General features: G+C 43.0%; 1 long non-coding RNA gene across 1 annotated transcript in view; it reads right to left on the bottom strand.

The window, feature by feature from the left end:
* Positions 1 to 8,029: 8,029 nt before the first annotated feature.
* LOC142071531 (uncharacterized) overlaps positions 8,030 to 21,744 on the bottom strand; it is a 68,224-nt gene continuing 54,509 nt past the window's right edge. The window contains exons 3-4 of the long non-coding RNA XR_012667609.1: positions 13,424 to 14,363; positions 8,030 to 10,838 (exon numbers count right to left, since the gene is read on the bottom strand). This is a non-coding gene — a long non-coding RNA (uncharacterized LOC142071531). The remainder of the gene's footprint in view (positions 10,839 to 13,423; positions 14,364 to 21,744) is intronic.

Genomic DNA, 21,744 nt, shown 5'->3' on the forward strand with positions numbered 1-21,744 from the left:
ACATGGCATCATGGGCTACATCCTTACCACCTTCCACAGCACACAGGGGGACAGCAAAGAAATCCACAGCTTCACATACATGCACCTGTAAGAACCATAGCTGGTGTCGGCGAAGCCCACACAGACTACATTTTTGCACTGACATGGACAGAAGCGTTTGCTGCCTTTCCAATTTCAAAGTTTTATTCTGTTAATTTCTGTTAAGAGTTTGTGTTGCATTGTCTTCATAAAATATTTGCCCTGTGTTTTTCTGCATTGTTTTTTTCAAATTAGTTTTGGTTAAAAACACAAACGAAAATGTTCAGAAATGTCACGTTTCAGTTAATGATTTTCAAATGGACATTTCTATTTAGAAGATGTCATTTCAAAATGACGTTCAATCCAGTTCAAGAAGTTTCAGTTCAAAACTAACTGAACTTTTTTTTTTTTTTTTTTTTTGGCAGGGAGGAGTTTTCATTTCAGCCTCCAAATTAAAAAAAAAATCAATTATTTGCTCAACTCTAATGGCAATTCCTATGCTGATTCCTGCAACTTTCTCCTATCTAGCCTTTTTGCCTCTCATATCTCCCGCCCCCAGTTTGTCCACAATGCAATGATTAGAGTTTTCTTTCTCTCCCACCATTCTGATCACATCATCACTTGGAGACCACCACCAAAAGATTCACAGTAGAGACCCTGGGAAAACAGCAGGGTCAAGTATCAAGACCTGATCACAGATCCTATGGACCAACCATCTGACTTTATCAGGCCACATAAGATATGGATCACAGCAAGCCACATCAGAACCTCACATTTGCATTGTGATTAATTACTACACAAATGGAAACCAAAGGACAGCCCGACATGTAAATGTAGAAAAGACATTCAAACCAAGGAACATCCAGTCAATCACTGGCCTCAGTGATCCTTCTACGGAGGGACAGGCTTGATTCATTCCATGTCACCAGAACTCTTAGAGTGGATGACAAACTTGGATGCCAACTTTTAATGTTGCTTTTCAAGTTACCATACGAAAGAAGATTCCCTCCTTGGGTCTTTTGGCTATGTCTCTACGTATCAAAATCACACTCTGCATTTGCCCCATGTAATCTCCCCCTCCCAATTCTCTGCTCACTTTTCCCCAGGCCTTTCCAACTCCCTAAAATATTTCCAATCCTCTCAATTAACTGCTCCCTTTTTCCTCTTTGGCGTTGATTTATTATGCCGCCCCTCTGATTGAAGCACTCTCCCTGTTCTCATCTGTCTAGCCCCTTTTCGCTCCTTCAGTGATCCCCACATCCTCCCTTATCCTATCTGTTGTCCTGTTTTATGATTATCATATTTAGATTGCAATCTCTGTGTAAAATGCAGTGTAAATGTATAGCACTATATACACATTATTTTAAATAGTCTTTAAATAGCAAACACATTTTATGTAAAGGCTCAAATGCTATCTCTTAACTGGTCCCAATACTTCAACCTGATTCTGACAGATTTTTTAGTAGAATTTCCTTAAAACATTATTGAAGCCAGAGATTGTATGATGTTGGCTACTAAAATGTTGCTCAAAGATTTCAATAATTGGACCTCAAGGGACCATAATTCTAGATAGGTTAGATAGGTTTCCTATAGCCTTTGCCCGTTCTCTTGCTATTTTAGAAAATTACAGTAACTGTAAAACTGACGTGGCATTCTTTTGTAACAGGAGGCTTTCCAGCCAGCTCCTTTGCAACTTCTGTGTCTCTGCAGCTTTCTGTGAAATATTAGGGTTTCAAAGGCCCACTGTGCTAAACTAAAGTATTGTTAAGTGTGATATTGAAAGCCCTTCTTTACACTTTTGCTCTTTGTTGTCTCAGTCCTGCACTCCTCTGAGGTGCTGAGAGGACTTCAGTGGGAGTGCTTAGAACCTTGCACAGTTAAGTCCTTAGTGACATTGGGGAACACAAGGTAAAATTAATCACTACACTCTCTAGAAGCCCTACCACTCTAGCTATAACAACACATGCAGGGGGGGAAATCTGCTTCTCACATTATTTTGTCAGATGTAGCCTTTCAGTGCCAGGTTCTCGATATAAACAGACGAAAGGAGACTGAAAAAAAGTGATGGAAGTTAACTTTACTGAAAGCTAATGTAAAAACTACATGAAATGATGTTTTAAGGACTTTGGAGCTGTATTATAAACAAGGGCTAAAGAAATAATGATATTACTATAACTAAAATAATATTGTTTATGAGAATAAATGGGCAGTTACAGAGATTTATCACCCACCAAACAGTTTTCAAACATAGCACATCATTTTTAATATGAGCGTACAAAATAAAGAAAGTTGGCAAATCTTTTTAAGACAGACTGTGACTGAAATGGATGGATGAATTTAATAGTTTGGTAAATGCAAGAGTAAGCCAAATGAAAAGTATTTATGCTTGGAAAGTAGGTTTAGCTCATGAAAGAAAAATACTTCACAAACGTGCACCAAAAAGAGATAACTATTTATTCCCTTAATGCTTTGCAATGCTGTGCTGATTTACTCTTTGACTTTCTAGTAACCTGACATGGCGAGGATGAATAACAGCGATTGTTAGAACTGGCTGTGGGTAGATCTAAAGGGTGGACAGCGCGGTAAGGGCAGTCTTTCAAATATGTATCTGATGTAGTAGCTTCTAGAGAAAAACAAAAGAGCTAAATTTTGAAAGAATGCAGTTTACTCATGTGGTAAGATGCAATTATATAGGAAAATAAATAGAAAGATTTTAATGAAAGGCCTTTAAAAGGACTAGTCGAAAATAGAAGCACAACTGTAAATAACCCACAATATCAGATTCCCCCCCCAAAAAAACAGGGTAAAGCTTTAACTACACATTAGTTAGTGACTTCTTGCCCATAAAAATACATGTACTATCCTAACTGTGCTATGTGTACAATTAAGCTTTTATTATTCTTGTGCTTAGTGGCCCCAATCGGAATGAGTATCCTATTGTGCCAGACATTGTGCACTCACATACTTAAAAGAGATCGAAAGAGTTTATGAGCTATACAATAGCCACTTCATTAAACAACAGACCGTATAACAGAAAATAAAATGTATACCAGGATCACTTGTGAGAGGATAAGATCTGATGTTCTGGTTGATAATTTGATGGGATGTCTTTTCTTGTTTTATAGCAATAATAACAATACTGTTTTTTCACATGGCTGGAGTCACTAGCAAGACTTTTTAGTACAAATAAACTGAGGTAATAATGACTTAAGCAAAATCTATACAGAATGGCGGAGGTTGCAAATTAGCCACTTTATCAAACTACATGAAAATGGAAGAGGCTGTATTTAAATGGAATATATGCACCCAGAGAGTCAAAAGTGTTAACATGACCCTGTCACTGTCCAATATTAAACAGTTTTATGCAAGGTTTGGAGTTTTGGTATGCAGAGACCTCAGCCTGCTTAGTACCATGGCAAACACACCATTAAAAATCTTTTTGAACTTAAAGATACAGAAAAGAAGGGTAAAGCATTTAAAGCATTTGAAGTGTATAAAGTAAGGCCTTCATTTTAACAACACTCCTTGTTCCCTCTTCCTCTAGCTGGAGAGAGATTTTAAAAACAACCCTTATTTGACAGTCTTGTAGATCAGTGGTTCTCAAAGCCGGTCCACCGCTTGTTTAGGGAAAGCCCCTGGCGGGCCGGGCCAGTTTGTTTACTGCCGCATCTGCAGGTTTGGACGATCGCTACTCCCACTGGCTGCGGTTCGCCATTCCAGGCCAATGGGGGCTGCAGGAAGGCCGGCCAGCACATCCCTCGGCCCATGCCACTTCCCGCAGACCCCATTGGCCTGGAACGGAGAACTGCGGCCAGTGGGAGTAGCGATCAGCCAAACCTGCGGATGTGGTAGTAAACAAACCAGCCTGGCCCTCCAGGGGCTTTCCCTGAACAAGCGGCGGACCGGCTTTGAAAACCACTGCTGTAGCTGGTATCAAAGATGGTCATTTGTGGTCCTTTTGGGGGAAAAAAAGAGAAAAAGTTAGTTGTGATGGGCTGAAGGTGTTGTTAAAGTCTGATTCTGTTTCCTAGAGGACAAAACAAGATAAACACACAAATGGGGAAAGAATGCTTGTTTTGTTCTTCAGATGTTGTGAATGCTCTGGGCAGAGAAAAAGGGAGGGATCCTTCAGGGTCTCTGCCCCTCCTTTTTATAGTCCTCTCCCTACTCTGAGAAGTATCTGCAGCCTGGGAACACGGTGGCAGGCAGACTGTGTGGATGGGAACTCCATGCTGTTTCTTTGCTAAGATGTAGATTTTTTGCCCATGTCCCTTTTCCTGCCAATGATTAGCCACTTAGCAAATGATAGCCCATTTGACCTTGTTTAAACCTGGCTGAGGCATCAGCTTGTCCTTTGTCTCTGAGGAACTGCTTTAGCGACTCCTCAGACTTGGAACATGTTTTAGTAACACCATATAGTGGAATGTTATAACTTTATTGTGATGGTGCACCCCATAAGGCTTTATGGAAATATGCTTATGAAGGTATATGATGACATTACTGGAATATGTTTTATGCTACATATGCCATGTAACATATCTCTGTAAAGGTTATGATCTACTGAATCTATTCATCCTATTTGTACGCATGTATCATTTTTGTATTCGAAGCTATGAATATTGGCTGTGTACTTGCTTGATTTCTACGTAACCTTAGTATGCATTTGGTCAGCTACTTGAGAAAGGAATGTGCAAGTTAAATGCCCAATCAAGAAGCATTTAACGGACAATGGATCTTGAAGACGCCACTCCCCATCTGAGCTTTCCCAGCAACGTGGCTTGGCTGGTAAGAAACTTAGTCATACATGGACGTGTGACTTGCCCATGTGACTCCAAAACTCCATTTTTAGCTGGATTCTACAGGGGGAAGGAGGGGTGTCCACTCACAGGAGAAAGTCTATTTAAACCCCTGGGATACCCCTCCATTTTGTCTTCAGCTGGCTCAAGAGATAGTCTCTTCACCCCCAAGGATACCTGAAAGAAACTGGAACAAAGGACAGTGACTACAGGGGGTGTGAGTGATTGCTGGACCCAGACTAGAAGGAGACTAGTCTGTAAAAAGAAGCTTATGGGGTGAGGTTTTTAATCTGTATTCCTTTTTCTTAGACATAGACTTGTGTGTTCTATTTTATTTTGCTCGGTAATTCACTTTATTCTGTCTTTCATTACTTGGAACCACTTAAATCCTACTTTATGTATTTAATAAAATCACTTTTTACTTATTAATTAACCCAGAGTATGTATTAATACCTGGGGGTGGGAGGGCAAACAGCTGTGCATACCTCTCTATCAGTGTTATAGAGGGCGAACAATTTATGAGTTTACCCTGTATAAGCTTTATACAGGGTAAAATGGATTTATTTTGGGTTTGGACCCCATTGGGAGGTGAGCATCTGAGTGTTAAAGACAGGAACACTTCTTAAGTTGCTTTCAGTTAAGTCTTCAGCTTTGGGGCACGTGGTTCAGACCCTGAGTCTGTGCTGGAGCAGACTGACATGTCTGGCTCAACAAGACAGGGTGCTGGAGTCCCAAGCTGGCAGGGAAAACAGGGGCAATAGTAGTCTTGGCACATCAGTTGGCAGCCCCAAGGGGGTTTCTGTGATCCAACCCGTCATATTTATATACAATGTTGCCACACATTTTACTAGGACAACGATCAGCACATTATGAGTTTTCAAATTATACCTCACAAGGCACACTTTGTACAAAGAGTATTACAGTAGTGTGCAAGGGGTGAATACAGGGATACAGACCATCACAATAAGTTTTGCCAACATAAGCACTCATGTACACAGCGCTATGTCGGCGGGAGATGCTCTCCTGCCGACATAGCTACCGCCGTTTGTTGAGCTGGTTTTATTATGTCAATGGGAGAGTTCTCTCCTGTCAGCATAACACAGCTACACGAGCGCTCTTACAGCAGCATAGCTGAATTGGTACAGCTGTGCCACAGTACGCTTGTAAGTGTAGACATGGTCTAATTAAAGATTGCGTCATAATGCATATGCGCAAAAGGGCTGAATCAACATTGCACAATCCACCTCAACTCTAGCATTTCCTAGCTTCTCAGTGCTTGACTTTACAACCTTTATAATGTTCTTTTAATAGATTTTATAAAATATTATGTCCTAATTATTTTTTCAAAAACAATTAAACAGCAAAAAAAAAAAAATCAATCATGTGGCATCATCTTAAATCCCAGCTTGAATCAGCAGAGTGTAGACCTTTAGATGCATGGCACACACTTCTGCCACTTGAGAGGGGTGAAGAGACACTCACTGTGTCTGTGAGTAACAGCTATTTACTGACAGCAAAGGAATGAAGAGACTAAGTACCCTCAAGATCAGTTCTAGATTCTGTAACGGAGTTGGCTATCATAGTTTTATACCTTTCTGCCCCCGTACTCCTACCTCCTTCTCTTTACCTCCCCTCCATCCCATTTTATCTTTGCTTTAATAAAGTTCACAGCGTTCACAGTCTCAGCTATCTTTTTCAGTTGTGTTGAGAAGTACTGGCTCTCCTCCACTCTTCTAAACCACTGTTCCCAGACCTCTGCAGCCCTGTCATAAACTTGTCATCTGCTGACTGCATCACTGGAGCAGGGAACTGCCTTGATGTGATTGGCAGCAGCAGAGACCAACATAACATTAATGACATTCAAGACACATTTGCAATCAATGGTTCGTCGATTATATGAGGCTTGGCAGCTTTCACTGTGTGCAATGACACCAAATACGATGCTCAGAGGACTTCCATGTTTTACAGCTTTACCACTACTAAAGCAATGAACGTACAAGATTTTGTAAACATGCAAGGTTGGCTTGATGAATTCTGGGGGGTTCTTTTGACAAAATGGATGATTGGTCTCCAAAAGGCTGAATGCTCCATCCTTTTAATGGTTATATGCAGGGTCCAAAAGCCTTTGCTTGCTACTGTGAGAACTCCTTTGAAATACCATGGTAGATTACAAGCAGTCTAGTATATGTTTTGATCTGAGCACATCACAGAGGAAAGTCAGGCTGCAAGTGGCAGATCCATAAAATATGGAAGAAAGGGCGAGTGCTCAGAACTGCCATGTTGCCTGGCTACATAGTACAGTGTGTAAGCAGCCAGCATGGAACTTGGAGGGAGGAGCATAGGTTGCAGGAGGGAAGAGTTTGGAGCAGGCACCAGGAAGCCAGTCTGTGTGCACATGGCTTGAATGCTAACTGCAACTGCAGCATCTCTGTAAATAGTTCCTTAGTAAAGAGCCAGTTTCATTTTAGAAACACGTTAGAAACGTGTTATTACTCACCATGCAACACATGAAACAATGCAAGGGTCATGCATATAATTCAGTTAGCTTCACCTTGAGGGGAAAGCTGAAAAGCAAAAAGCAGCTATAGACTGGCCCCATCAGGGATGGGAGACAGAAAAAATGTCTCATGCCTAACTGCAGAAAAAATGGTGAATTCCATGGCTAAGCTGTTCCATTTTGAGGCATCATAGGAAAAATGCCAGATTTCATGGCCACAGAATCCCAGTCCACAGGGCTTTGGCTGAGATAATGGAACGGGTCACATCTTAGAGCTGTTTCCAGTTATCTGCAGATTCAGGCAAGCATCAGTTTACGCTCAGTTTACGTTTGAGGATCTCTACAAACACAAAGGCTAGAAACACCCTTTTATTTAAAAAATACCCGTAGGAATGGAAGAAAAAGGGATGGAGGTTATGATCCCTGCCACAAGGAAAGTATGAGAAGTCTATACATTGTATTTGCAGGAGTATATGCTATAATTAAGATGGGTCATGGTTTGTATTCTAAAACCTTTCTTCCAAGTCTTCATAGTCTCTCCAATAAATTATTTTGGGGCTGAAACGTTCTACAGTTTGTTGCAGCCCAATGTGGTAGGATTGTTGACCCCGATGGGGTCTGTGGAATGCTCTTGTTGCCGGCACCCAGTGCCGAGAGGCTGAACAACAGCTTGAGTGGTTTGTTACCCAGTGTGCTACACCCAATAATTACAACGGGGTGGAGAAGCAGAAAAGTTTATTTGAAGCTTCAAATAGGTACAGGGAGATTTGAATTTCAAATCCTGTACACAGAGCAGGAAGTTACACAGGCTTTTATACATTTTTTTTAGCATATTTATTTAATAGCAAGCTGCCCCAAGTATCCATATAGCCAGCCAATTTAGTTCCCAGCTAGTTCCCTGGTTTTTTGTATTATTTATTAAGCTATACATAAAGCTGCTTTATTTAGCATTGTTTTTTTTATATTTGCCCTGTGTGGCCTTGCTTAGTTTTATGCAGTTTGACTCTGCAACATATTGTTGCAGATTCTCAGCATAACTGCTGTGTGTGCCTCCAGGCGGGGGGCCAAAGACACTTGGGCCTAGTACGCAGAGCTGCTGCGAGTGCCTCCAGGCGGGAGGGGGGGCCAAGGACACCTGGGCCTAGTGCAAGGGGGCTTCATAGACACTCGTGGTCTTCCATCCCCTCGAGTTACCTAGTGGCCATGCCCCAGTGTCCCCAACAACTCCCCCCTTTGAGAACACTCAACAACCTTGGCTTTGAGTTTTTTTACTTGGGCTACTTATTTTTTTACAATAGGACTTTGCATAAGCACTTTGTGATAGCCCTGAAGAGAATGACTTATTAACTTTTGCAAAAGGGCCCTAACACATGATACTGCACAGCATAATACCAGTAATACAAGCAATACAGGAAAGAGAAGTTTTAATAGCAGGCTAAATAAACCACCAAGCCAAGACGACAAACCCCAGCCTGAAAACAAGGTTTGCAACCAATTGTTCTCTGGGGCAGTATAGGCAACCTGTGCTCCGGCTCGGGCATGGGCCTTAGCCTGTACCATTTTTTTATAGATTTTATAACTGCTATTATTTATATTTATACAACATTGGGGCCCGACGAGGGCACAAACCCCTTCTTGGGATGCCAAGAGATAGTCCAAAGCCAGCCTGTTTTGGAGGGAAAACTTCCTGAGCTGCTGTACCTTTTTATTTAATGTTTTTACTGCTGACCCTAAATTACTAACCGAGTCTTTTAACTTTAAGGCCATTTTTTTTAAGTACCATTTGCAACCTTATAGTATAGCAGCCTACGCATGCCATGGCTGGTCCGGAAACCAGTGGCGCTATTCTCAGTACAGAGCACCCTACAAGCTCTTGGTTGTGAGGGATTTCTTCATATTGCCCTCCAATGCTGTAGTTAGTTGCCACAGGGTCTTTTCTCGTGACTTAACATATGTGTCTTGGGCATTTCTAATTTTTTTTTTGGGCAGTGTCGCAGTTATTGACAGATGAGGAACTCCATGAGCTATATAACAGCTACCTGTCCAGTTGGCTGGCAGCACCTTGTAAGCCTTTCGGCCACATACAGAATAGTGACCCTGTAGGATCTAGTAAGGACTGTTTCTTAAGGGGATTCCTGGGATATTTAAGGCTGCTTTGGCTGCTTTTTTAAACAATTTTTATGCCCCTATGGGGGCATTTTATTTTTTTTTTGATTGGGTACAAGTGGGGGCGTTTTTAATTGTGCCGTTTAAATTACATTTGCCATAGGGACCACTACAAACCCGCCATTGGCTTGCTACATTGGAGATATTAACTGGACGGCAAGTTATATTTCCAAACCTTTTTTTTGTGGTAAGATTATTTGTAAGAGTTTTTCTAAAAGGGGAGGAACCATTACACCCACATTGTTGGCCTTCCCTTTTGGTCTTTATTTAATACCCATTAGCCCACTGTGTAAATAACACAGGAGCTTTTTCCCACAGGACGCCCATAGTGATCAGATTGGTTTCAGGTAAAACATAACACTCCCTTAGTGAGTACTGCAACTGAATACTCCTGGTCCTGATATGTGGCTTGCTGTAAAGAGGTCTTATTCCAGAACGGCGAGTCTGTTCTTTTTTGCTTTTTGAGAGTGGTTAATTTTGCTACAGTCAAGGGCAGCATGTCAAGGGGCATTCCCGTTTTGGGGGACAGTGGAGTCGGAGCACATACCCAGCAATCAGTCTGGTTTGTTAAATTAGCAACATGGTGCGCAAGCAAAACAAAGGAGTTATGCTTCCGATATGCACAGTTTGGAAATACCAATACAGAGAATAACAATGTTACCCAATTAATTATTACCAGAGTTTTTCCAACCCAGGGTCTCCAGTACCTGGGTGGGCCCATTTTAGCATTAAGGTGCCCGCTATTTGTGTTTTTTAAACAGTAGCTTTAGCCCGAGATTGTCACTAGATGAGGAGTCAGCAGATTGGACGGTCCACTGTTCTGCTGACGAGGGGGCAGGTACTGCCTTCAGATGAGAGTGATGGATCCAGTTCTTGTGTCCCTTGATCTTTGCCGCTGTATGGGAGATCAGCAGGACGGTATAGGGTCCTTTCCACTTTTCCTGGAGAGGCTCGTCTTTCCAGGTGCGAACAAGCACAGAGTCACCGGGCTGTAAGGAGTGGACGGGCGAGTCCAAGGGGAGAGGCTGGGAATCCTTGGTATACCTGTGAAGAGACAAGAGAACAGCAGACAGGGAACACATATACTGTGACAAAAAACCATTACCCAACTCCCATTCCCCTGACAGAACCGGGGTGCCATTCATAGGCCATGCCCTTCCAAACATAATTTTAAAGGGACTGAGCCCTAATTTACCCTTTGGGAGAACGCGGATACAGAGTAGGACGAGGGGCAAAGCATCAGGCCATCGCAGTGAGGCTTCTTGGCACACTTTTGAGAGATGCCGTTTAAGGGTCTGATTGGTACGCTCCACTACACCACTGCCTTGCCGTCTCCAGGGCGTATGGAGTTTCCAGGAGATCTGTAAGGCATGTGAGATGCTTTGAATGATTTTTTATGTGAAGTGTGTCCCATTGTCAAATTCCATCCATAGGGGGAGTCCAAAGCAAGGAATGATCTCCTTAACAAACTTGAAGGCCACTGTTCTGGCAGTGCAATTACGGCATGGGAAGGCTTCTGGCCATCCGCTGAACCGATCCACTATAACAAGGAGATATTTGAACCCTTGGGTCCTGGGAAACTCAGTAAAATCTATTTGCCACACTTGTTCAGGGCCCAGAGTGGGTTCTAGGGCAGCTGGTGGCAAAGGATGTCCCGGTCGGGGGTTATTCTTTTGGCAGACTAAGCAGTCCGCTTGTACCTGGGCAGTCAGGGGTCGGAGTCCGGAAGTGATAAAATATTTTCCCATTAGTTGGATAAGTGATTCCCTGCCAGCATGAGTGGTTTGATGTAGTTTCTGCAGCACTGGCCGGATTAGGCCCTTTGGTAAGAGGACCTTCCCTTCTGGGGAATGGAGCCATTCCTTCTTTTGCCAGAGACTGAGTTTGTCAGTTAGCTGTCTCTCCTCCCCAGAGTACTGAGGGGTTGGAAGCTCCCCTACTGATGGGATAAGGGCATGCATATGGGCGTTCTCAGTCTGAGGGGATGGCAGGGTGGCAGCATGCTTAGCCTTTTTATTTGCCCGGGCATTACCTCTGGCCACATCTTGATTCTCCCTTTGATGGGCTTTACAGTGTACCACCGCCACTTCCGAGGGGAGTTGTACGGCTTCTAGGAGCCGGAGGATTTGGGGCCCATACTTGACTGGGGAGCCTTGGGCTGTCAGCATTCCCCTTTGCTTCCATAGGCCAGCATGAGCATGCAGCACACCAAAAGCATACTTTGAATCAGTAAAAATGTTGACCCGCTTTCCTTTTGACAGTTCAAGTGCATGGGTCAGGGCTATTAGTTCGGCAAGCTGGGCAGAGGTCCCAGCAGGCAAGCTTCCACAGTGTCATGGAGGGTCACAACAGCATAACCCGCCCTCTTTTGCCCATTTATTACAGTACTGCTACCATCAGTGTACCACTCATAATTTGCATTTGGGAGGGGTACATCCTTTAAATCCGGACGGCTGGAGTACTGGACATCTATGATCTCTGAACAGTCATGTTTTTGTTCCTCTGTTTCTGGCAAGAGAGTGGCTGGGTTAAGAGAGGGACAAGGCTGTAAGGTGACTTCAGAGTTCTTTAACAGCTTAGCCTGGTACCGAGCAATCCGAGCCTGGGTGAACCAAAGCCCTCCCTTTGCATCCAATAAGGCTCGGACCATATGGGGAGTATAGATTTGCATAACCCCTCCCAATGTTAGCTTCTCGGCTTCCTCAAGCACTAGGGCAGTAGCTGCGACCGCCCGTAAACATGCCGGCCAACCCTTTGCAACCTGATTCAATTGCTTAGACAAATAAGCCATGGGAGGTCTCCATGCTCCTAACAGCTGTGTGAGCACTCCTAGGGCCACCCCCCTTCGTTCATGTACACACAACTGAAATGGCTTAGAGAGATCCAGCAGGTCCAGAGCTGGGGCTTCCATTAATTTTTTTTTAGGATTTTAAATGCCCTGTCAGCCTCTGGGGTCCAATAGAAGGGGTCATGATCTGCTCCTTTTACACAGTTGTACAGGGGTTTAGCCCACAGTCCAAACTCTGGGATCCATATCCTGCAAAAGCCTGCCATACCCAGAAATGCCCTGAGCCGCTTATAATTACTTGGAGAGGAACTTGACAGATAGCTTTTTTACTTTTTTTTTTTTGCTTGAACCCTTGCCTTAGCTGTAACCTGATCCCTCTCCACCTCAGAAAACAGGGTTCTCAGGAGGATATTACAATCTTCTCAATCCGGCTTGTGACTACTGAGGCACCCCTCAAAGACTGAAATAAACCTGCTTGGGTTCGTTGAGAATTTCCCAGCCTGTGTTTTAAAAGCTGCTAAGTCTATTGGATTGAATGGCACATGGGTGTAAACTTGCATAGTGGTAGCCTGACGTCCGTCTGCCCCTGGGCAAGCCACAACAGTCTCAGTAAGCAAAGGATAGAGTACCACCGAGGGGACAATCTCTGTAACCCGAGGCATCCTACCCTTATAAGGTGGGGGTGTGGGGGCCAAAGGGGACACCGGCTCTGCCATTACAGTGGGGGTGGGGGTCTGGGGACTAACATTAGCTACTACCGAACCAGTCAGAGTCAAATTTCAACTTTGCAGAATTACAGCTCTGTTCTATTTCTTAAAGCCATAAACGCTTGTGCATACAAATATTCATTCCATTTACCCATTCACTGACAAAACAAAACTAATTGGAGGATTGTGTTGTAATTAATTGACCATCCTGGTGGCCATCACTTCTGGTCCTCTAATTGATATTGAGGCCAGTCAACCGTACAGAATCGTTTTAATTGGCTCTTAGTCATTGGATCCGCACCAAATACCTTCCAGTTTGCTAGAATGCACTCTAGGGGTGTACACCGTGCCCTAACCCCTGAGCTCTGTCCCTGTCCCATACCTACAGGGTAACTCTGGGTGTCCCCAGGTTCCAACAGAGCATACAATCTGGATTTTAAAAGGTTCCTACCTTATTCAAGGGACCGGTACTTCACCGTGGCCTGCAGCTGCTCCTCCCCCATGTCTAAGGGACCGGTTCTTCACCACCATCCACAACTGCTTCTCCACTATATGAGTGCGTTGCACCGTTGTGCCCTCCGGGGTCGATCAAATCACGTCTCCTCCGAGGCCCCCGATGAACTCACCGGTGCGCGCTGGGCGTCGGTTCTCGCCGCAATCCTCGACCTCCAGGAAGGGTCTGGGCAAGGCTAAATTGCAGCCTCGTCGCCCACCCAGGGACGCCAAAAGCTGTTGCCGGCACCCAGTGCCGAGAGGCTGAACAACAGCTTGAGTGGTTTGTTACCCGGTGTGCTACACCCAATAATTACAATGGGGTGGAGAAGCAGAAAAGTTTATTTGAAGCTTCAAATAGGTACGGGGAGATTTGAATTTCAAATCCTGTACACAGAGCAGGAAGTTACACAGGCTTTTATACATTTTTTTTTAGCATACTTATTTAATAGCAAGCTGCCCCAAGTATCCATATAGCCAGCCAATTTAGTTCCCAGCTAGTTCCCTGGTTCTTTGTATTATTTATTAAACTATACATAAAGCTGCTTTATTTAGCATTGTTCTTCCATATCTGCCCTGTGTGGCCTTGCTTAGTTTTAGGCAGTCTGACTCTGCAACATATTGTGGCAGATCCTCAGCATAACTGCTCTGTGCGCCTCCAGGCGGGGGGAGCCAAGGACACATGGGCCTAGTACGCAGAGCTGCTGCGAGTGCCTCCAGGCGGAAGGGGGGGCCAAAAACACCTGGGCCTAGTGCAAGGGGGCTTCATAGACACTCGTGGTCTTCCATCCCCTCGAGTTACCTAGTGGCCATGCCCCAGTGTCCCCAACACTCTGGTGATCAGCTTTTGTCATGACACAGTCTTTGGTGGTGGGTGGAGCTGGTTGAGAACTTGCCATCTGAAAATTTTCATCAGAAAAGAGACATGTCAAAAAATGTTTTTTCTTCTGCTTAGAATAGCTTTCCCAGGAATTTTTAGTTTCTGAAGTTTTTCTATATGAAAAATGTTGGTAAAGAAAGCAAAAACAAAAAAAGAATTTAGAAATTGTGGGTCCCCCCAATACATATGCACTTTTCCAGTTTCTTACTGGTTCCCAACTTTTTTCTAGTTGGAGAAAGTAATGATCAGTATACAAAGTAACACATTCAGTACTTTAACAGTGTTTCTCACACTTCCCTACTGTTTTTGTGCAGGTTGTGGTGTTTTTGTATAGATCTCTGACTCTCTAGGATTCTCTCTATGAATGTGGGTAAGTTTAGGAAGTTACTTTGCAAAGTCTCAGAGTTCCTTGCTGTATCTGCCACATGACCAATAGTTAAATTGTAAATTGGAGTACCCATGAGGGCAGAGCACTGGGAAAGGGAATTGGTATGTTCATAGCATACAAACAGAGAAGTTAAATAAAAACCCAAGATGCTCTTTCCAGAAAGGTGCAACGTAAAACTAAATTTCTTAAAATCCAAAACCTTAACACACAAGAACCAAAAAAGAGAGAGAGAGAGAGAGACAAAGCAGGCTGCTCCCTAAGGCAGAGATGAACAATTCACCTCACCTTATTCTAGGCTGGCTTTTTTCAGACTGACTGCTCAAGACCCAGATTGCATGCTTCCCTGCAGAGCCCCATAGTCTATAAGCAGGACCAGGAATCCCCTTTCATTTAACGTGATAGCTTACGGTTTTAATAGTTTTCAATACAACAGTGTGCTTAAGCTACTGGAGAGAGTTGAGGAGGATAGGGGGGTCCCACTACTGGTCTTGGGCCTAGGGCAGCTGGACCATGAGGCCCCACTTCTGACAATGGGTACCAGACAAGAGAGTGAGCCTGAGCAGCCAGAGACACTGCATGGACACTGCTCAGACTCAATCGGCTTAGAAGCACGTAGGATCCAGTGTTGGATCCAAATATAGCAACTTTGTGAATGTCCAGCAAGAGGAGCTTGACCTGGTCAGTGACAACAAGCTTTCAAGAAGTAAGGAAGATATGACAGGAACCCTAATGTGTGAGGAACATTTAATGGGAATAGTAAAGCACATTGCGATTTGTCAGAAAGACCCTTTCTTTGACAAAGTTTTAAACCCATTCCTAATGTGTGTGGGTGGGGGAGGAGAAATTTAGATAAAACTTGTATTGTGCTGAGCTCTTTAAGTTAGTTTTTAAAGACATATTGGTGTCTGTTGTAAGAAAGAAAGTTTTCAACACACTTTCCTGTATATGACAGATATTTCTGGAAAATCTTCCACTCCACAAACAGTCTTATCCTCACGTCTCTGACTCCTTGGCCTGGTTCTCTTTAGGGTCTGATCCTGTGCCCGTTAAAATCAATGTCAAATGTCCCATTGACTTCCATTTTGCAAGATCAAAGGGTTATTACCTACTGTACTGCTACACCAAGTAGTTCAGAAGTATTTGAAATTCAATTATTGCTATAACTGTTCTCATTTAATGATTCCCTGCAGCTATTTTCCACTTTTTAATCCTTTCAGGGATCTTTAAGGGCTACTTATTTAGAGAAAGAGTAATACAAAAAAGACTTACTCCTTTTCAGCATAGCTAGAAATGAATATGTCAGTGGGTTACAGAAAGCAAGTGATGTTTTACCTTAGCTTTGATTTCAGTATTAGCAATTGTAGGAGACATGTTATCTGGTAGCGTGAAAATTCAAAAACCACTGCCAGAATGTTAACTCTAATGCAGAAAGACTGATAGCGGTAGCCAAAGCTGATACGATATGTAGAGAAGCTAAATTATTTGGATTTTTCCCTCTTACTTACGAAGATGAATATTCTTTACTTAAACCTGCCATTTTCTGACTGCATTCTGAAACTCACTGAGAAATATTGCACATATCAAGTATAATAAATTGGTTAAAAATGGAAATTCCATTCCATGGCAAATTTTGATATTCAATTATGTTTTCTTCAGAACCAAACGAAAATTTCAAAAATTCCCATAGAATGAATTAAATTCTGAAAAATTTTGATTCATGATTATCAAAATGTTTTATGCTAATAAGGCAAAAACACTGTTTCAATAATATCAAAACAATATAAAATAAATGCAATATAATAAAGCATGCTAGAAATATATGTATAAGTATACTATATTAAAATATTCATTTTAATATGTCATAATGAAATGAAAGCAGCCAAAACAAAACATCACATTTTATCAAAAATCAACACATGCCCCCAAACGCTTAGATTTAGACTAAACTATTTTCTCACAGCAAACTGTTCCATCAGAAATGTTTTGACCAGCTTTAGTAATTAGAAGAACATAAGAACGGCCATATTGAGTCAGGCTAATGGTCCATCTAGCCCAGTATCCTGTCTTCCAACAGTTGCCAATACCAGGTGATTCAAAAGGAATGAACAGAACAGACAATCATCAAATGATTCACCCCTGTCATCCACTCCCAACTTCTGGCAGCCAGAGGCTAGGGACAGCCAGACCAGGGGGTTGCATCCCTGACCATGTTGGTTAACAGCCATTGCTGGACCTATCACCATAACCTTTTTTTTTTTTGAACCTCCTTATTGTTTTGGCCTTCAAAACATCCCCGGTAACGAGTTCCACAGGTTGACTGTGCATTGTGTGAAGTAGTACTTCCTTTTGTTTGTTATAAACCTTCTGCCTATGAATGTCATCTGGTGACCCTTTGTTGTTGTGTTATGGGGAGGGGGGGAGAATAACATTTCCTTATTCACTTTCTCCACACCATTCATGATTTTATAGACTTCAATCATAACCTCCCTAGTCATCTCTTTTCCAAGATGAAAAGTCCCAGTCTTTTTCATCTCTCCTCATAGGGAAGATGTTCCATACCCCGAATCATCTTTGTTGCCCTTCTCTGTTCTGAGTTAGGAAAACATGAGAAGCTGGCAGATTTACAAATATCAAGAGCATCACTGGGAGGAACCAAACAGAGTAAAAAGAAAACTGATCCCAATCTTTGCTTCCTTTTCCCCTATTCCTCAATCTCTTTCCCTCTTCCTTCAGAATGAAATCTGACTCAGCTCTCAGTTCAGAGACATTCCTCTCCCCACTGTTCAAGAATGATCTCAATTATTGTCACCCCCCTCTGCATCTGGCACCAAGTGCCACAGAGAGGCCCAGCAGGAGGAGGATGAATACACTTTTCATGTCTATGGAAAAAAGGAGGTAATCCACTAGAGTAGAAAGGACTATCTCTGTACCATGCTGTGGCCTAAAACCTGACAGAGGGATCCAAGATGAGACAGTGGACAGTGGGTGACAGTGGAGGCTGTTTTCTCTAGTTAGTGTCTAACCTCCTGTTACTCAACAAGCTAACACCAAATTTAAAAAAAGACAAAGCAGTGAAAAGAGAAATTAAATGACAGCGGAAGGCAGCACTGGGGAAAGGAAGCAGTGAGTGGAAATCTGAAAGAAAAAAACATTTAAGTTTGAATGATGTCTTTGATCCTGCAAGTCACTGTACAGCGAGCAGCACTGAGTACTAGACTCTTTCATTCCAACTCAGGTGTCAGCAAAGGTTATGACTGGACTCAAGTAAGATGTAGAATGGGCACGTCTGAGGAGACCCGAGTGTAACTATAATCATCAGGCTAATAAAGGACTTAACTCTGTGCCCTTCTTTGGACTCAAGCCTCCTGTGCAGCAAGAGTAACTTGGTGGTGTCTATGAATTCTTTAATGCAGGACTGGCGTTTTCTACCATGCTTCTCATTTTCTACCTTGCAGTTATACAGTTTACTCCTCTCTGCAGGCTTAAGCCTTGTGCAGAAGGGAGTCTTAAAGATTTATCTCCTTGATTTTGAATCATGTTTATGTTAGTAAAAAGAACAGGAGGATTTGTGGCACCTTAGAGACTAACCAATTTATTTGAGCATAAGCTTTCGTGAACTACAGCTCACTTCATCGGATGCTTGTGATTTTTTTCCTTTTTCTGTTATATGAAACTATTCAGTTTAGGCAGATTCAGCCACCAATATTTCACAAGAGTAATTGTGCAAAAGACTAACCGACTCCCTGCACTGACTAGCAACCCGTCTGGTTAAACAAGTTCAAATGAGTGGTGTTGTCACACTCAGATATGCCAGGGTTCTTCCAGTTTTTAAATCTCTTGATGTGCTGCAAGAAATCACAACAGCTACAGAGCTGTGCTTTGGCTGGGGCACAGAACAAATGCAGCTTGCTCTCATTCTCCCATTCCTGTTGCCCCCAGATGCGAACATTTTCAGAAGTGCCTCAGGGGCTTGGGATACTAAGTTCCATTTTCAGAGGTGAGTTAAGCAAGCAGGGACAACATTTTAGAAGTATTTAGGCACCTAGAGATGCAGATAGTCACTCTGGAAAGTCACACATCAGGCAGGTCTACACTTAAAATGCTGCAGCTGCACCACTGTAGCGCTTCAGTGAAGACAGGAGAGATTCTCCCGTTGGCATGGTTAATCCACCACCATGAGAGGCAGTAGCAGTGTTGACAGGAGAAGCCCTCCCATCAACATAGTGCTGTTGACACCAAGGATTAGCTCAGGTTAACTGCATCGCTCAGAGGTGTAGATTTTTCACACTCCTGAACGACGTCATTTTACCAATGTAAATTTATAGTGTAGACCTGGCCTAAGTGCCTAAATCCCTTTGGGAGGTAGGCACCCAGGCACTTTTGAAAATTCCACTGGACACCTAAATACCTTTCAAAATGTAGCCTTTAAGAGCCAATGGCCAGGTCTACATTACAGACCTATATCAGTATAAACTTTATCACTCTTCCATCGGCAGAGATACGTCTTCACTTAAGCACTACAGCGGCACATGTAGACAAGCCCGCAGTCCCACTGACTTTAGATTTACGCTCCTAAGTCCAACTTTCAAATGTGTCTCAGGCACATAGGCTTCTAGGTCACAGATGCATTTGAAAATTTTACCCTGAGTCTTTATCTTTTCCTTCATATCCCTCCAGCTGACCGACTATTCACATCAAGAAGGCAGCTTGGGTCATGTGTCTAGATTGCCATCCTGCTTCACAGCACTGCCCAGATCTCTTCCTTTTCAGCTTGGCAACACCTACCAACATAAGGTTTGGCAGCTGCTAATTCATTAACTTAGTCCTAACCTCCTGACAGAGAGAGAATTTGTTTTCTCCCTCTTCAATTTATTTTGTGGGTGATGTTGTCTTATTACATGTTATGAAGATAAATAATGTACACTAACTAAAGCACTTCTCACATTCAGAATTTAAATCACCTCATTACGTCACTGAATTACAACCTCCAAGATATCTTGCCATTTTAACAAACCCTTGCAAAGCACTGGTTGTTAAGTACTGCTTATTAGTATTCATTTATGCATTCTAAATCCTGAACTGATTATATCAGAATAGTTAACCTAAATGTTTCTAGAAGAGTCCTTTGATTACCAGTGTATTGATGGAATTTTAATCTCCAGTTGAAATAATTAATTTCTGGTCCACTATATACAAAACTGAATGGAGCCAGAAATTGGAAATACAGGGGAAAATATTTTGATTAAAATCTCAATATGCCTATTGACAGATGCTAATTACAGTGGCATCACTTGCCCTACTACTACTGAAAAATCTATTAGCAAAGGTGAAATGTTGTAGGTTGCTACTGTAGGATCCTTTTGCATTAAAAACCTCTTTTGCATTAGCCATTTACCTTGTCATGGCTGTGCTCCAGTCTGTTTTATCTTGCGTGTGCATGTTTTTCTTGTATCTTTAGCCTGTTTATGTACTCTTCTTTGTGAAAAATAAAAACTGGGACTAAAAGAGCAGAGAGATGTCTCATGTAGCTGTCACCTCCTTGCCTTTGCACCCACACCCAAAATCTTGCCATTTGTTATGAATCTGTGGACTCTAACAGTAGAAAATACAACTGAAATTGGGGCCCTGTTATGCAAAGTACTGTAAGAAAGACAAGGTGAGAGAGTGGTAATATCTTTTATTGGACCAACTTCTGTTGGTAAGACAAGCTTTCAAATCTACACAGAGCTCTTCTTCAGCTCTGGGAAAGGTACTCAGTCACAGCTAAATACACGGTAGAACAGGTTGCTTAGCATAAGTAGTTAACACATATGTTAAGGGGCCATTCAAGGTGAAGTTGCCTGTCAACAGCTGTCCAGTCATAGGAGGAAAAAAGCTAGGAGAAGTGGTTAGTAGATTATAGATTGTGGTAATAAGCCATAAATTCCAGGTCTCTACTCAGCAATGCTCCCTGGACATGTGTTAACTACTTAGCTCGTTGAGCTAGTCCCCTCTACAAACCCACATGGACCCAATGGGTATGTACTCGGGGTGGATAACCTGGGCCACTGCTCGCCACTGTGTTTGCTACCATGGCTAAACTACTGTGATGAGAGCTAGCATACGTGTCAATACACCATCTGGGAGTCACACCCCCAGCTCCGAGTGTAGATGTAGTCAAAGGGTACGCCCGCACAGCATTTGGAGCAAGCGGGAACAAGCCTCCCAGCCTGGGTCAACAGACTCAGGCTAGTGGGGCCTGCACTAGTACGCTAAAAATAACTATATAGACAGCACTTTGAAGTTGCACCTCAGTTGCCCACCTGCCAACTCCCCTCCCTTGGCTTCAGACCCTGTCAACCTAGGCCGGGCTGCTTGTTCCCACATGCTCCAAAATGCTGCGTAGAGCCTAAGATCAATGAATGATCTGTGGATGAAGGGAAAGCAGTGGATGTATTGTTTCTTGACTTTAGCAAAGCTTTTGACACGGTCTCCCACAGTATTCTTGTCAGCAAGTTAAGGAAGTATGGACTGGATGAATGCACTATAAGGTGGGTAGAAAGCTGGCTAGATTGTCGGGCTGAACGGGTAGTGATCAATGGCTCCATGTCTAGTTGGCAGCCGGTATCAAGTGGAGTGCCCCAAGGGTCGGTCCTGGGGCCGGTTTTGTTCAATATCTTCATAAATGATCTGGAGGATGGTGTGGATTGCACTCTCAGCAAATTTGCGGATGATACTAAACTGGGAGGAGTGGTAGATATGCTGGAGGGGAGGGATAGGATACAGAAGGACCTAGACAAATTGGAGGATTGGGCCCAAAGAAATCTGATGAGGTTCAATAAGGATAAGTGCAGGGTCCTGCACTTAGGATGGAAGAATCCAATGCACCGCTACAGACTAGGGACCGAATGGCTAGGCAGCAGTTCTGCGGAAAAGGACCTAGGGGTGACAGTGGACGAGAAGCTGGATATGAGTCAGCAGTGTGCCCTTGTTGCCAAGAAGGCCAATGGCATTTTGGGATGTATAAGTAGGG

This window comes from Caretta caretta, chromosome 3 (genome assembly GCF_965140235.1).
Source record: "Caretta caretta isolate rCarCar2 chromosome 3, rCarCar1.hap1, whole genome shotgun sequence".
NCBI lineage: Eukaryota > Metazoa > Chordata > Testudines > Cheloniidae > Caretta > Caretta caretta.